The sequence below is a fragment of the Triticum aestivum genome, chromosome 2A, assembly GCF_018294505.1.
Source record: "Triticum aestivum cultivar Chinese Spring chromosome 2A, IWGSC CS RefSeq v2.1, whole genome shotgun sequence".
NCBI classification, from domain to species: domain Eukaryota; kingdom Viridiplantae; phylum Streptophyta; class Magnoliopsida; order Poales; family Poaceae; genus Triticum; species Triticum aestivum.
In genome coordinates, this window is record NC_057797.1 from 500,808,901 (window position 1) to 500,825,756 (window position 16,856).

A 16,856-nucleotide genomic window follows, 5' to 3' on the forward strand; every position below is an offset into this window, starting at 1 on the left:
CTACTTCCCATCCCACAATTTAATTAGACCCTAATCATGCAATGTTTGAGGATTGATCTAATGCAATAAAACTGGGTATGAAAGGGGATATGATCAAAGTGTGAACTTGCCTGCAATGTTGATGAAGATGATTCGCACTCAAAACTCTGGATAGATCTACTCGTCACACTCTGGTTAATCTATCGTAAGCAAGCAATAGTAACCACACATAAGCAATCACTCAAAAGACCAGAAAGATCGAAGAAGTCGATTCGGAAAACATCAAAACCAAGCAAATAGCTCTTGCAACATAAAACAATTTCTAACAGTGCCAAAATTATGTGAATTTGGCCTTATCAGAAAGTTTAGGTCAAGAGCTTCGATTTGCAAAAAGAATCAACTCAAACGGAGCTACGAAACTCAAGTTATGATCAAACAAAGTTTGAATTCAAATCTGATCTAATTAAAATTTTAAACTTTTCAAAAACATGTTTGAGTTGGATTACTGGATAGAGGAGATCAAGCCAAGCTGTTTTACGGAAGAAAACATAGCTACGGCTAGGGTCTAATGTATAAATACGTAGACTAATTGTAATCTAATTGTAAAAATAATAAACTACGAAGGTATAAGAAGAAAAAAATAAAGAAAGATACCTTTATAAGGCAGAGAAAAGACAACTTTGGAGGGAAGAGACAATTTCGAGAAGTCGCGCCGGAGAGGAGAAATATATTTTTCTTAAATGAATCTAGTCAAACCAAAATATTGATTTAAACACGAATCGGATGATTTTTGGAGACTCTATGGGTCTATATTTATTGGTGGAAAAGAGGCTTAGGGGTCAAAGGCTATGCAATGTGGGACTAAACGTAGACGAAAGTATACGAAACAGAGAAGAAAAGAGGCGGATGGGCCTAAAGGCCTCCGTTTGGCCGCGTGCACGCTGCGGTGCAGTTTTTTTTTACAAAATTCGGCCTAAGAGAAAAATAATGGGGCACCAAAAGCTACTATACTGCGCATGCAGGCGATAAATAAATATGGGACGCACGTACAGTTTAAAAAAAATAGAAACAGAAGGAAAACCGAATAACAAAATAAAATAAAAATTTTATATAGGCATATTATATATCAAAATTTTCAGAAAAAGATTTTCTACGACGTGAACATTTTTATAACTTCAAATAAAATCCACACGAATTCAGATAAATCAAAGAGTGCTACTGTTCTATTAAAACCCAACAAAAATCATTTTAAAAATACTAAAATGATTTCAAATTAATTTTTCTCCAATTTTCTAATGTAGAGAATCATGTTACCCTATTTTCCATATATTTTATTTTTGGAGAAAATTAATTTGAATAAATCTCAAACAACTCCAAATTGAAAATAAATTCAAAAAGACTTTGAATTTGATCCTTTGAAACTCCCAACTCATATTTCATATAATTTGAAGAAGTCATTTTATCTCCTCTCGTGAAAATCATTAAGTTGCATAAAGTTTCAGAATTGGAAATATCTTCCAAATGAAATTCAAATATTTTCAACACCCCTTGTCATTTAAATAATGGAAGAAGTCATGTCATCTTCTCTCCAGGGTTTTGTATTTGAAAAGAATTTGAATTCACGGAGATCAAAATGCAAAAGGTGTAAGTTTGGAAAAGTCATTTTATTCCCTCTCATTTAACTTTTAGAAAGTTTCGAATTCACTCTTTCAGAGAATCAATCAAACAATCAATCAAATCTATCTATTTATTATAACATTCCAAAATTTAGAATTTTGGGATGTTACAAACCTACCACCCTTAAAATGAATCTCGTCCTCGAGATTCGGAGAGGTTAGAAAGAAATCGGTTAGGTTCGGGGTCTCTTCAAAATTTCATCAATCGTCTCCGGGTCTGGGGTGCTACCACCCTTAGAAGCATGGTTACGGTTTCATCAAAACTCATATACTTCATCCATATTGTTAACAGTGTCGGTCTTCTCAGATCTTCAGGATAATTCCTTATCTGGGCTCTTTCGGTAATGGCATAACCTTTTCCTCAATTCTTTTGTCCTTTTATCTTGGTAAGGTTATTCCGAGACTGGGTCTTCTTAGTTGACGGGTCTGGCGCCAGTACTAAACAACTAATCGATATCTCATGGTGGTCAACAATTTATGGTTTCTCCTCACTGTATAACCTACGGTTGGCAAAAGCTGCCTTGTACAAGGGAAAATACTTATACCATTCTAAGTTTTAAGCAAGGTTTTGATCATCGTCACTCTACTATAGGTAAGTCACTCAGATTTACCATCCCATATAGCAAGGCGAACAATAAGAGTAAGTCGTTATGGTGATCAATCCATCCCGCACCCAAATCATTACCATGTATACAGTTTAGTGAATCTCGCATACTAACACTCGGTCATCCTCACAAGCATTGCAGAATTTCTCTTGTCGACGAACGAAGTTCGGATATATCCATAGATTCTGCAAGCCAGACAAACATCTATCATTTCTTCACAACTCTCAGGTTTTGTGTTACTCCTATAAGATCGTCTATTGATAAGGGCATATCCTCTTCCAGGGTTTTTCCTTCAGCAAGAGTGTGCTTGCTTCTTGGCAGGGCCTGGGGCATGTGGGTTATGGCCCATCTCATCACTTGTAGTCTTTGAACTTATCATCGGGCAACTGATCATTATTCCAACTTCCAACTTCCTAGTATTCTTAAATCCATCTAATTGTATTGTCTTCCTTCCTTCTATTGGCACCAAACTAGGACATGTTTACTCAAACTCATCATGGAATTTCCATTGATCCATATTTCCAACATCATACCTCCTTTCTATCCAATAGTAATTTATCTCTTCATCCTCGTGGGATATCCCTCATACCGAGATAAAAACTTATACTTATGAAGTCCATATTCCACTTCATGGAACATCATTATCCTTTCCAGGGTCAAGTGTCCTTACAGGGGAATATTGGCCATCTCTGCATGGCACTTCTTCAACTGGGAAACGTGAAACACATCTTGAACTCCTGACAGTCCTTCGAGTGACTCCAACTTATTGGCCACTTCTCCCATATGCTCCAAAACTCAGTATGGTCCTACAAATCTCGGGGCTAACTTTCACTTAACTACAAATTGTTTACCTCCTCGCAGAGGGGTCACACGAAGACATGCTCTGTCTCCAATTTCATAGACTACCTCCTTGCGTTTTTTTAGTCTGCATAACTCTTCTGCCCGGACTAAGCTACCTTCAGTCTATCTTGAATCAACTTAACATTCTCTTCTGACTCCTTGATCACATTTGGTCCAACAACTGATGGTCTCCAACTTCATCCCACATACTCTTGGGGCATCACACATATCGAGACAAAACTCGTATTCATTTTGTCTAAAATCCACTCAGTGGAGTATCCTTATCTTTTCCAAGTGTCAACGGTTCTTACAGGGTACTACCACCCTTAAAATGCACAAATCTTCCATAGACCATATTTCTCATATCCTTAGAATGGCCAAAAAATTTCTTCATAGAGTAACAACTCATAAAATCCATATCAGTACCAACGATGCTAACTTTATTCATTCTCAAGTGATTACAATCTCTCGCTTTTCCATTACATGTCTCAACTCAACACCTCAATATAAAAGAAAATGTTCTCACTTCTACTACTCCGTTTCTTTTGTTGCAAACTCAACTATCTAGCACAAGTTTCCTTCTCCTTGGGGCATTCTCTGGTAAAGTGCCCTGCTCCATTACAACTAAAACATATTACTTCTGACAAGTATCAAAGGTTTCCTCTTTGGGCAACTGTTGAGGTAGTGCCCTGACTCCTTGCACCTGTAAGAGGGGATACGACTCAGGTCCTTCCTGGAATCCAATCTGCTTCTCTTCCTAGACCTTTCCATGCCAATCATGGCTTCTATTTCTTGTGGGTCATACTCTACTTCCTCTGTCGGGAATTCTACTAGATCCCCATTCAAACAATTTTGGGAGATGTGACCTTCTTCTCCACATGAATAGCAAGACTTACTGCAGGGTTTACTCAGGTCTTCTTTAGGTGTTTCTTCCATATCTTCCTTCATCACGGGTTCTTCTAAAATTTCTATAAGGGCTCCTTTCTTTACTTCTTTCTTCTACTGTATGGTTCGTTGTACCATGGGGTAAATGTGACACTTAGCAGGATAGTGGGTAGTCCCTTCACACAAGAAACAAGTAATCTGCCTAGTTGGGCATTCTTCAACTGGGTGACTTCCTTCACAATTAGGGCATTCATCCTTGTGTTCTTTATGGGTGTGTCCTATTTCTCCACAAATCTTGCATGCACAAGGTTTCTTCATATCCTTTCCATAAGTCTTAAACTTCTGGGACACAAACCGAGACTTTGGCAAAGTCAACTTAAATTCTTTCCAAGTGGTTATTCCTTGCCATCAATTGATGGTTTGGTACATCCTCCACGAAGTAGCAACACCTCTTTCAAAGCATTGAAGAGCATGCTGGGTCATATCCTTTCCAACTATAGGGTAATTCTCCATGTGATCCTCCATGTTCTGAATCCATTGGTCCGTGTCCAATTGACTCATCAGTCCAGAAAATATAAGCTCATCTTCATTCATCCTCTATTGGGTCCATGGATTTGGGGGTGAGATAAGAGAGATAGAGAGGGATACACACAATACAAACAAAAGTTTTGAAAAGACAGATTTTATTTGTGGCTGTCGGGAAAAACATCAAACAAATGACAGCTCACAAATGTCGCATCTAACGTAGGTAGATAACAGGGGTTGGGTCTTCTAAAGGTTAATAAATCTTCAAAGTCATCAAACTCTTCAAGTCTTGTTCATGCCTCCAACGGCTTCTTCCGATCATGCTTGTCCTTCTCAAGTTCTTTTGCCAGATCATCTCTGTTGGCGCAAGGTCTATCATGACGTCCTTTAATATTTCTGGAGTTACATTCCAAACTTCTGGGTTTCAACATCCTTGGTGTGAACCATGGTCCTACTGTCCTTCAGTTCCTGACGAATCTTCGGTATCTCGAGGTTTTTCTCCTCTAGCTTGGCTACTTTCAGCTTCTGGTTCCTGAGTTCTTCATGAAATACCTCCTTGTCTAATACGGCTTCATGGAGCTCCACCTTAAACTTCTTGATGTACTAGTCCAGATCCTGGTGATACACCGGCTAAGGTTAAAACTTCATCTTACTAATAGGTGCTCCATCAGCCTTCTTCCATCAAATCCATTCTAAAGAAATGCATCCTTAACTCAGCACGATGACAATAGCATCAGCATGCGATGACATCATGGATAACCGTGTTTCTGCTCTTGTCATTTCCATGAGCTATCTCTCCATAGTTGATATCTCATGCCTTAGGGTTTTCCTTGACAAAACTTCGAGTTCTAATGCTCCATGTTCCGGTCTTTCTTCGATACACCTTGATCTTGGGTATTGACAACTTCCATAGTCTGCCAAGTTCCATAAGGGGTGCCTTCCTAGGTCATACAAATCTAGAAATTGTACAGGGCCTTCAAATTCTCCTAGTCTTTGGAGTCTTCAACCGTTGCAGTTTCCATTATTATAATGTATGGTAAAATTCTCTTCATTCCGAATGGTCTCAGTTGTCCGATATCTTATACTTCTTGAAGTGGTCTCATCAGCCGAAACTTCGTGTGGTCAAAAGGGGAAAGGGGTATGGTCTCACTAAAGGTAATATTTGAATAAGCTCAGAAGAGAAGAGAGGTAAAAGATCTTTTTGAAAAGAAAGTTGTAGAGAAAATATTTCCTATGGGCTTGCCAGTTTCTAGGGGTCACGTCCTACAGTCAACATGTGCTCTGATACCATCTTGTAGCGACCCAACCCGAATGGATCAAGTCTCTGTGCTTAAGTGTCATCCCTGGATCGGTATGCTGACACACATAGTACTTGAGGATTTATAACAGAGGTAAATCACATGTATAAGTAACGTAAGATACTATTACCTCAATCCAAAATAGCGGAAGTAACAAGGTTGTGGATTCCCATCAACACCAATGGCAAAGTTGAGTGTAGAAATCGTAACCCTAATGTATGACTTACTCGTCGTAAGATATCCTGCAACACGAGACGTTGCAGCCACAAAGGGTCAGTACATTGAATGTACTGGCAAATTCACACCAAAGGATAATGATGAATAAAGGCTATCACTACATGCATATTTGGCTAGTGGAAAGGCTCTAGGGTTATAATGTTTTTGCGAAAAGCCAATTTTTCCCTATTGCAAAGGAATACATTTTAATTAACTATCATGGTGGTTGTTGAACATTGAGAATGGTTGATAGCATTCTCAATCCCAAATAATAACATCATTAAAACCCAACAAAATTGATTTGAAGTAACATGATGAGATTCACATGATAATCCAGGTACTAGATACTCAAGACGTCCATAACCGGGGACACGGCTAATCATGATTAGTTTATACACTCTGTAGAGGTTGCGCACTTTTCCCCACAAGACTCGATCGCCTCCGTTTGGTTTCTCGCACTACATGGTGTTTGAGAAGACGGATGACCGAGACATAGTCTTTCAGAAGCGCTAGCACCTTACGATGGATAGACCGTTACACCTACTTTCCCCTACATCTGCTAGTCTACCCTGTAAGAGTTCGCATGACTTAATCAACTATGCTAGAGCCCATAATAGCTTGTGGCTGCACACGAAAGTTTCTAGCATGAATAATCTCATGATCCCTTTGAGCCTGGGTGGCGGTCCATAAAAAACAGGCAATCCTGGTCTACCCAGGTGCCTAGACATGCAATCCTGGAATAACCAGGTGCCTCAATCCACCCAGATGTGTGTTTAAGTTGCCACCTTAAGTAAACCATTAATTAACAATCTCACATCTGTCATGAATACTCTCAAAAAACCCAATCCACGACTACGAGCATAGCATAGCAAATGTAAGCATAACGTAAAAGTAACTCCCAAGGGTTTGATAATAGGCAGGTAATAGGTACTACCTCAACTACTTCCCATCCCACAATTTAATTAGACCCTAATCATGCAATGTTTGAGGATTGATCTAATGCAATAAAACTGGGTATGAAAGGGGATATGATCAAAGTGTGAACTTGCCTGTAATGTTGATGAAGATGATTTGCACTCAAAACACTAGATAGATCTACTCGTCACACTCCAGTCAATCTATCGTAAGCAAGCAATAGTAACCACACATAAGCAATCACTCAAAAGACCAGAAAGATCGAAGAAGTCGATTCGGAAAACATCAAAACCAAGCAAATAGCTCTTGCAACATAAAAAAATTTCTAACAGTACCAAAATTATGTGAATTTGGCTTTATCAGAAAGTTTAGGTCAAGAGCTTCGATTTGCAAAAAGAATCAACTCAAACGGAGCTACGAAACTCAAGTTATGATAAAACGAAGTTTGAATTCAAATCTGATCTTATTCAAATTTTAAACTTTTCAAAAACATGTTTGAGTTGGATTACTGGATAGAGGAGATCATAACGAAGAAGTGGGCGTTGGTTTCGTTGGATTTGCACAAACGAGTAAAAAGTTATGTTGTTTGAAAAATCAGGGCCAAGCTGTTTTACGGAAGAAAAAATAGCTACGGGCTACGGTCTAATGTATAAATACGTAGACTAATTGATAATCTAATTATTTTATCATATTATTCTAAAAATAATAAACTACAGAGGTATAAGAAGAAAAAAACAAAGAAAGATACCTTTATAAGGCAGAGAAAAGACAACTTTGGAGGGAGGAGACAATTTCGAGAAGTCGCACCGAAGAGGAGAAATATATTTTTGTTAAATGAATCTAGTCAAACCAAAATATTGATTTAACCCGAATCGGATAATTTTTGGAGGCTCTATGGGTCTATATTTATTGATGGAAAAGAGGCTTAGGGGTCAAAGGCTAGGCAATGTGGGACTAAATGTAGAGGAAAATATACGAAACAGAGAAGAAAAGAGGCGGATGGGCCTAAAGGCCTCCGTTTGGCCGTGTGCACGCTGCAGTGCAGTTTTTCCTTTTTTTACAAAATTCAACCTAAGAGAAAAACAATGGGGCGCCAGAAGCTACTATACTGCGCATGTAGGCGATAAATAAATATGGGCCGGACGTACAGTTTTTTTTAAATAGAAACAGAAGGAAAACCGAATAACAAAATAAAATAAAAAATTTATATAGGCATATTATATATCGAAATTTTCAGAAAAAGATTTTGTACAACGTGAAAATTTTTATAACTTCAAATAAAATCCACACAAATTTAGATAAATCAAAGAGTGCTACTGGTCTATTAAAACCCAACAAAAATCATTTTTAAAAATACCAAAATGATTTCAAATTAATTTTTCTCCAATTTTATAATGTAGAGAATCATGTTACCCCATTTTCCATATATTTTATTTTTGGAGAAAATTAATTTGAATAAAACTGACATAACTCCAAATTGAAAATAAATTCAAAAAGACTTTGAATTTGAACCTTTGAAACTCCCAACTCATATTTCATATAATTTGAAGAAGTCATTTTATCTCCTCTCGTGAAAATCATTGAGTTGCATAAAGTTTCAGAATTGGAAATATTTTCCAAATGAAATTCAAATATTTTCAACACCCCTTGTCATTTAAATAATGGAAGAAGTCATGTCATCTTCTCTCCAGGGTTTTGTATTTGAAAAGAATTTGAATTCACGGAGATCAAAATGCAAAAGGTGAAAGTTTGGAAAAGTCATTTTATTCCCTCTCATTTAACTTTCAAAAAGTTTCAAATTCACTCACTTTCAGACAATCAATCAAACAATCAATCAAATCTATCTATTTATTATAACATTCCAAAATTTAGAATTTTGGGATGTTACAACTCTGGTGCGGATTTCACTCTGGTCTACCTACGAGGTTCGGTAGTAACTTGATCTGAAGTTACATGATCATCATCATTAGCTTCCTCACTAATTGGTGTAGTAGTCACAGGAACAGATTTTTGTGATGAACTACTTTCCAATAAGGGAGCATGTACAATTACCTCATCAAGTTCTACTCTCCTCCCACTCACTTCTTTCGAGAGAAACTCCTTCTCTAGAAAGGATCCATTCTCAGCAACAAATATGTTGCCTTCGGATCTGTGATAGAAGGTGTACCCAACATTTTCTTTTGGGTATCCTATGAAGATGCACTTCTCCGATTTGGGTTTGAGCTTATTAGGTTGAAACTTTTTCACATAAGCATTGCAACCTCAAACTTTAAGAAACAACAGCTTAGGTTTCTTGACAAACCATAGTTCATACGGTGTCGTCTCAACGGATTTAGATGGTGCCCTATTTAACGTGAATGTAGCTGTCTCTAATGCATAACCCCAAAACGATAGTGGTAAATCGGTAAGAGACATCATAGATCGCACCATATCTAATAAAGTATGGTTACGGCGTTCGAACACACCATTACACTGTGGTGTTCTAGGTGGCGTGAGTAGTGAAACTATTTCACATTGTTTTAACTGAAGGCCAAACTCGTAACTCAAATATTTTCCTTCTGCGATCATATCGTAGAAACTTTTATTTTTGTTACGATGATTCTCCACTTCACTCTGAAATTCTTCAAACTTTTCAAATGTTTCAGACTTGTGTTTCATCAAGTAGATATACTCATATCTGCTCAAATTATCTGTGAAGATCAGAAAATAATGATACCTGCCACGAGCCTCAATATTCATCGGACCACATACATCAGTATGTATGATTTCCAACAAATCTGTTGCTTGCTCCATTGTTCCGGAGAACGGAGTCTTAGTCATCTTGCCCATGAGGCATGGTTCGCAAGCATCAACTGATTCATAATCAAGTGATTCCAAAAGCCCATCAGCATGGATTTTCTTCATGCGCTTTACACCAATATGACCTAAACAGCAGTGCCACAAATAAGTTACACTATCATTATTTACTTTGCATCTTTTGGTTTCAATATTATGAATATGTGTATCACTATGATCGAGATCCAACGAACTATTTTCATTGGGTGTGTAACCATATAAGGTTTTATTCATGTAAACAGAACAAACCATTTATTCTCTTACTTAAATAAATAACAGTATTGCAATAAACATGATCAAATCATATCCATGCTCAACGCAAACACCAAATAACACTTATTTAGGTTCAACACTAATCCTGAAAGTATAGGGAGTGTGCGATGATGATCATATCAATCTTGGAACCACTTCCAACACACATCGTCACTTCACCCTTAACTAGTCTCTGTTCATTCTGCAACTCCCGTTTCGAGTTACTACTCTTAGCAACTGAACCACTATCAAATACCGAGGGGTTGCTACGAACACTAGTAAAATACACATCAATAATCTGTATATCAAATATACCTTTGTTCACTTTGCCATCCTTCTTATCCGCCAAATACTTGGGGCAGTTCCGCTTCCAGTGATCAGTCCCTTTGCAGTAGAAGCACTTAGTCTTAGGCTTAGGACCAGACTTGGGCTTCTTCACTTGAGTAGCAACTTGCTTGCCATTCTTCTTGAAGTTCCCCTTCTTCCCTTTGCCCTTTTCTTGAAACTAGTGGTCTTGTCTACCATCAATACTTGATATTTTTCTTGATTTCTACCTTCGTTGATTTCAGCATTACGAAGAGCTTGGGAATTGTTTCCGTTATCCCTTGCATATCATAGTTCATCACGAAGTTCTAATAACTTGGTGATGGTGACTAGAGAATTATGTCGATCACTATCTTATCTGGAAAATTAATTCCCACTTGATTCAAGCGATTGTAGTACCCAGACAATCTGAATACATGCTCACTGCTTGAGCTATTCTCCTCCATCTTTTTATATATAGAACTTGTTGGAGACTTCATATCTCTCAACTCAAGTATTTGCTTGAAATATTAACTTTAACTCCTGGAACATCTCATATGGTCCATGACATTCAAAACGTATTTGAAGTCTAGATTCTAAGCCGTTAAGCATTGTGCACTAAACTATCAAGTAGTCATCATATTGAGCTAGCCAAACGTTCATAACATCTGCATCTACTCCTGCAATAGGTCTGTCACCTAGCGGTGCATCAAAGACATAATTCTTCTGTGCAGCAATGAGGATAAACCTCAGATCACAGATCCAATCCGCATCATTGCTACTAACATCTTTCAACTTAGTTTTTCTCTAGGAACATATCAAAAATAAAACAGGGAAGCTAAACGCGAGCTATTGATCTACAACATAGATATGCTAATACTACCAGGAATAAGTTCATGATAAATTTAAGTTCAATTAATCATATTACTTAAGAACTCCCACTTAGATAGACATCCCTCTAATCCTCTAAGTGATCACGTGATCCAAATCAACTAAACCATGTCCGATCATCACGTGAGATGGAGTAGTTTCAATGGTGAACATCACTATGTTGATCATATCTACTATATGATTCACGCTCGACCTTTCGGTCTCCGTGTTTCGAGGCCATATCTATTATATGCTAGGCTCGTCAAGTTTAACCTGAGTATTCCACGTGTGCAACTGTTTTGCACCCGTTGTATTTGAACGTAGAGCCTATCACACCCGATCATCACGTGGTGCCTCAGCACGAAGAACTTTCGCAATGGTGCATACTCAGGGAGAACACTTATACCTTGATAATTTAGTGAGAGATTATCTTATAAAGATACCACCAAACTAAGCAAAATAAGATGTATAAAAGATAAACATCACATGCAATCATAATATGTGACATGATATGGCCATCATCATCTTGTGCCTTTGATCTCCATCTCCAAAGCATCGTCATGATCTCCATCATCACCGGCATGACACCATGATCTCCATCATCTTGATCTATATCAATGTGTCATCACATGGTTGTCTCGCCAACAATTGCTCTTGCAACTATTGCTATCGCATAGCGATAAAGTAAAGCAATTATTTGGTGCTTGCATCTTATGCAACAGAGAGATAACCATAAGGCTTTTGCCAGTTGCCGATAACTTCAACAAAACATGATCATCTCATACAACAACTTATATCTCATCACGTCTTGACCATATCACATCACAACATGCCCTGCAAAAACAAGTTAGACGTCCTCTACTTTGTTGTTGCAAGTTTTACGTGGCTGCTACGGGCTTAGCAAGAACCGTTCTTACCTACGCATCAAAACCACAACGATAGTTTGTCAAGTTGGTGTTGTTTTAACCTTCGCAAGGACTGGGCGTAGCCACACTCAGTTCAACTAAAGTTGGAGAAACTGACACCCGCCAGCCACCTATGTGCAAAGCACGTCGGTAGAACCAGTCTCACGTAAGCGTACGCGTAATGTCGGTCCGGGCCGCTTCATCCAACAATACCGCCGAACCAAAGTGTGACATGCTGGTAAGCAGTATGACTTATATCGCCCACAACTCACTTGTGTTCTACTCGTGCATAACATCAACGCATAAAACCTAGGCTCTGATACCACTGTTGGGGAACGTAGTAATTTCAAAAATTTCCAACGCACATGCAAGATCATGGTGATGCATAGCAACGAGAGGGGAGAGTGTTGTCCACGTACCCTCGTAGGCCGAAAGCGGAAGAGTTAGCACAACGCGATTGATGTAGTCGTATGTCTTCACGATCCGACCGATCAAGTACCGAATGCACGACACCTCCGAGTTCTGCACACGTTCAACTCGATGACGTCCCTCGAACTCCGATCCAGCCGAGCTTTGAGGGAGAGTTCCGCCAGCATGATGGTGTGGTGACGATGATGATGTTCTACCGACGCAGGGCTTCGCCTAAGCACCGCTACGATATGACCGAGGTGGATTATGGTGGAGGGGGCACCGCACACGGCTAAGAGATCAAGAGATCAATTGTTGTGTCTATGGGATGCCCCTGGCCACGTATATAAAGGAGTGGAGGAGGGGAGGGGCCGGCCCTCTCTATGGCGCGCCCTAGGGGAGTCCTACTCCCACAGGGAGTAGGATTCCCCCTTTACTAGTAGAACTAGGATCCCTTAAAAGTAGTAGGAGTAGGAGAGAAGGCAAGGGAAGGGAAAAGGAGAAGGAAGGAAGGGGGTGCCCCCCTCCCTAGTCCAATTCGCACCAGCCCATGGGGAGGGGTGCGGCCACCCTTTGAGGCCTTTCTCTCCTTTCCCGTATGGCCCATTAAGGCCCAATACGAATTCCCGTAACTCCCCGGTACTCCCAAAAATACCTGAATCACTCGGAACCTTTCCGATGTCTGAATATAGTCGTCCAATATATCGATCTTTACGTCTCGACCATTTCGAGACTCCTCGTCATGTCCCCGATCTCATCCCGGACTCCGAACTCCTTCGGTACATCAAAACACACAAACTCATAATATAACCGTCATTGTAGCGTTAAGCGTGCGGACCCTACAGGTTCGAGAACTATGTAGACATGACCGAGACATGTCTCCGGTCAATAACCAATAGCGGAACCTGGATGCTCATATTGGCTCCTACATATTCTACAAAGATCTTTATTGGTCAGACCGCATAACAACATATGTTGTTCCCTTTGTCATCGGTATGTTACTTGCCCGAGATTCGATCGTCGGTATCTCAATACCTAGTTCAATCTCGTTACCGGCAAGTCTCTTTACTCGTTCCGTAATACATCATCCCGCAACTAACTCATTAGTTGCAATGCTTGCAAGGCTTATAGTGATGTGCATTATCGAGTGGGCCCAGAGATACCTCTCCGACAATCGGAGTGACAAATCCTAATCTCGAAATACGCCAACCCAACAAGTACATTTGGAGACACCTGTAGAGCACCTTTATAATCACCCAGTTACGTTGTGACGTTTGGTAGCACACAAAGTGTTCCCCTGGTAAACGGGAGTTGCATAATCTCATAGTCATAGGAACATGTATAAGTCATGAAGAAAGCAATAACAACAAACTAAACGATCAAGTGCTATGCTAACGGAATGGGTCAAGTCAATCACATCATTCTCCTAATGATGTGATCCCGTTAATCAAATGACAACTAATTTCTATGGTTAGGAAACATAACCATCTTTGATCAATGAGCTAGTCAATTAGAGGCATACTCGTGACACTCTGTTTGTCTATGTATTCACACATGTATTATGTTTCCGGTTAATACAATTCTAGCATGAATAATAAACATTTATCATGATATAAGGAAATAAATAATAACTTTATTATTGCCTCTAGTGCATATTTCCTTCAGCATCCACCGTAACGGAACGCCGTTAAGCTATCGGGTCGGGTTTTGGATCCGATAACCCGTTAACAGCCCCGACCAATGGGAAATTTCCACGTGTAAAATTCTTATTGGCCGAACGAAACACGTGTCAGCTCGTGAGTGGGTCAGATAGGCGCCTATGATATGTCGACACGTGCCACGGCCCACCACTGGCCCATTTAGCTTACAAAGCCGGCCTATTTGACTTGGTCAAAAGTTAATCGGCAGGCCCATGAAAAGCCTGTTAATGGTCTCTTCGCAAATAGCCCATTTTACGGCCCGGTAACTCACAGCCCATTAGGCCCTAAAGGAAATCGGCCCAACAACATCATGTGGGTCGTCGAATATAACACCAGCCCATTTCACTTTTGGCCCATGTATGGCCCATGATGTCTTTCGGCCCATATGAGGCCTTCGTATCTTTCGGCCCTTTACAGGCCCATGGTGACTCTAGCCCATAATGAACAGTAATTTTCTTTATACCCGTTAACGGCCCGTGATTTACATGGCTGTTTCTAGCCCGTGTTAGCTTTCGGCCTATTGACGGCCCATACGTTCTTGGGCTCCTTTTCGGCCCTCGATTACCCCCGGCCTGTTACTGGCCTGTTCCCCTAATGGGACAAGTTCGGCCCATGGCAAGAGTCGGCCCATTACTGGCTTGTTCCCCTAATGGGCCAAATTCGGCCCATGGCAAGAGTCGGCCCGTTACTGGCTTGTTACCCTAATGGGCCAAATTCGGCCCGTGGCAAGAGTCGGCCCGTTTCTGGCCTGATAACCCGTTGCACCGTTTCTAGCCCATCCTATATTCTGGCCCATTAATGACCCGTTATGCCCGTGACAGGATTAAGCCTTTGTTGTCCTACGGCCTGTTACCGTGCTGGGCCGATACCAATTTCGCCCGATTATGGCTCATGTAGACCCATTTATCCGACGGTCCGAGGCCCACCGATTACAGGCCCATTTATCGACGGCCCGTAGGAGACCCATGGATCCTACGGCCCGTATATGGCCCATGGTAGTTGCGGCCACTAGCAAACCAGGGAAAAAGAAGACTAGGAAATAAATAAGGCCGAAACTAACGCTAGGCTATTAAGGCGATTGCATAGATTACATCCACTCGGCATCAAAGATCGCCACCAGTGCAAATATAGGGAACACCCTAGACTATACAAAAATGGCTTGCTATTTTCTTCAGCTGGTGGCTGCACGTTAAGAATAAATTTTGTATCGCACCAAAACAAATTACAACTACATAACAAAAGGAAGGCTGGCATAAAACTTAATAGTCTAGCAGATAAATGCACCACCAGAAGTTCAGAAGCTCAGTTCATTTGACCTGACTGTTATGTTTTCATGCTGTATTGTCCGATGGAGCACCATAACCCTCGCCTTCATTTCCCCTAGGCTCCTGAACAACATAGCAAATGTCTGATAGTCTGGTTTCAAAATCATGCATATCTTGACGACATTGAGCAATGTTTCTCCTTGTTTCACAAAGGGTCTCTATTAGGGAATGGACTTGTGTCTGGAGCGCAAATACAACATTGCTTTGAGCTTGCATATCTTGATCATGAGGCAGTTTGGATGATATTGCCTTAACAACCAACCTAGTATTACGCAGGAACGTGCTTTTGGCACTGTTAGTGGACAGGTACTGACCCACTACAGCAAGAGCTGACATTGCGGTTATAGTTGCCTCGCCACCTTCAGAAGGTGGTGGTTCCACCATTTTTTCCATAGCTCGCTAAAAAGTTGAGGTTTTACATTAGTAGTACCGGAACAGAAGATATTAAGGAGGCTGCAAAACCAAACAAAATAGCTTTGGTCTATATACATAACTTATTCTGGTGAACCCATGTAAAATATTAGTTGTATTTCATTGCAAAGTACATAATAAAACCAGGTTCCAAACATATGACCATGTACCATCGCTAATGTATTGTCTATTTCTTCACATTGTATTAAGGGCTAAGGATAAAGAGACGAAGTTTATAATACGGTAAGCATAGTATGACATCATTCATATCACAAAACAAATGAGAACAGACAAACAGGCAATTGTAACGTTGTGTGGGCAAGTCCAGCACGGAACTAGATTACGGGTCAAGATCGAAGGAACATCACTCCTCTATTTTAAACCTTGTAAGGTGCAATGATACGCTAAGACAATTGTGTATAAAATTGAAAAGAGTAATAGACATTGGCTGCAAACCATGCAGTTCAAGGAATAAGGACTTACAACTGCAGCTTTGACTGGTGTAGTCATGCCCTTCTTCTTGCTGGTGTGACAGTCCTTGAAGATTTCCACAATGTTTGGTTCATGTACTTTTTGGTCCTTGCGGGCTTTCCTTTGCATTTCGAACAAGTCAATATAGATCTGATAATATGGCACAGCGAAAAGAGTGAAACAACAACTAATTACAAGAGCCTCGCAGTGTGCAATATAGCTACGAGATCCCGTCGTCTGTTGGAATTTCACTTTCATACGGTTGGCCTTGTTCTTTGAACAGTTCACCTACAAGAAGATAGATTTGTGTGGCACATGCGTAAATAGGACTTCAACATGTGATCTGATCACATATATATAATGTACCTGATACTTCGGATCAGACCAGTGTTTAACAAGGCCCCTCAAGTCTTCATCCGATATATTTTCCACTGGAG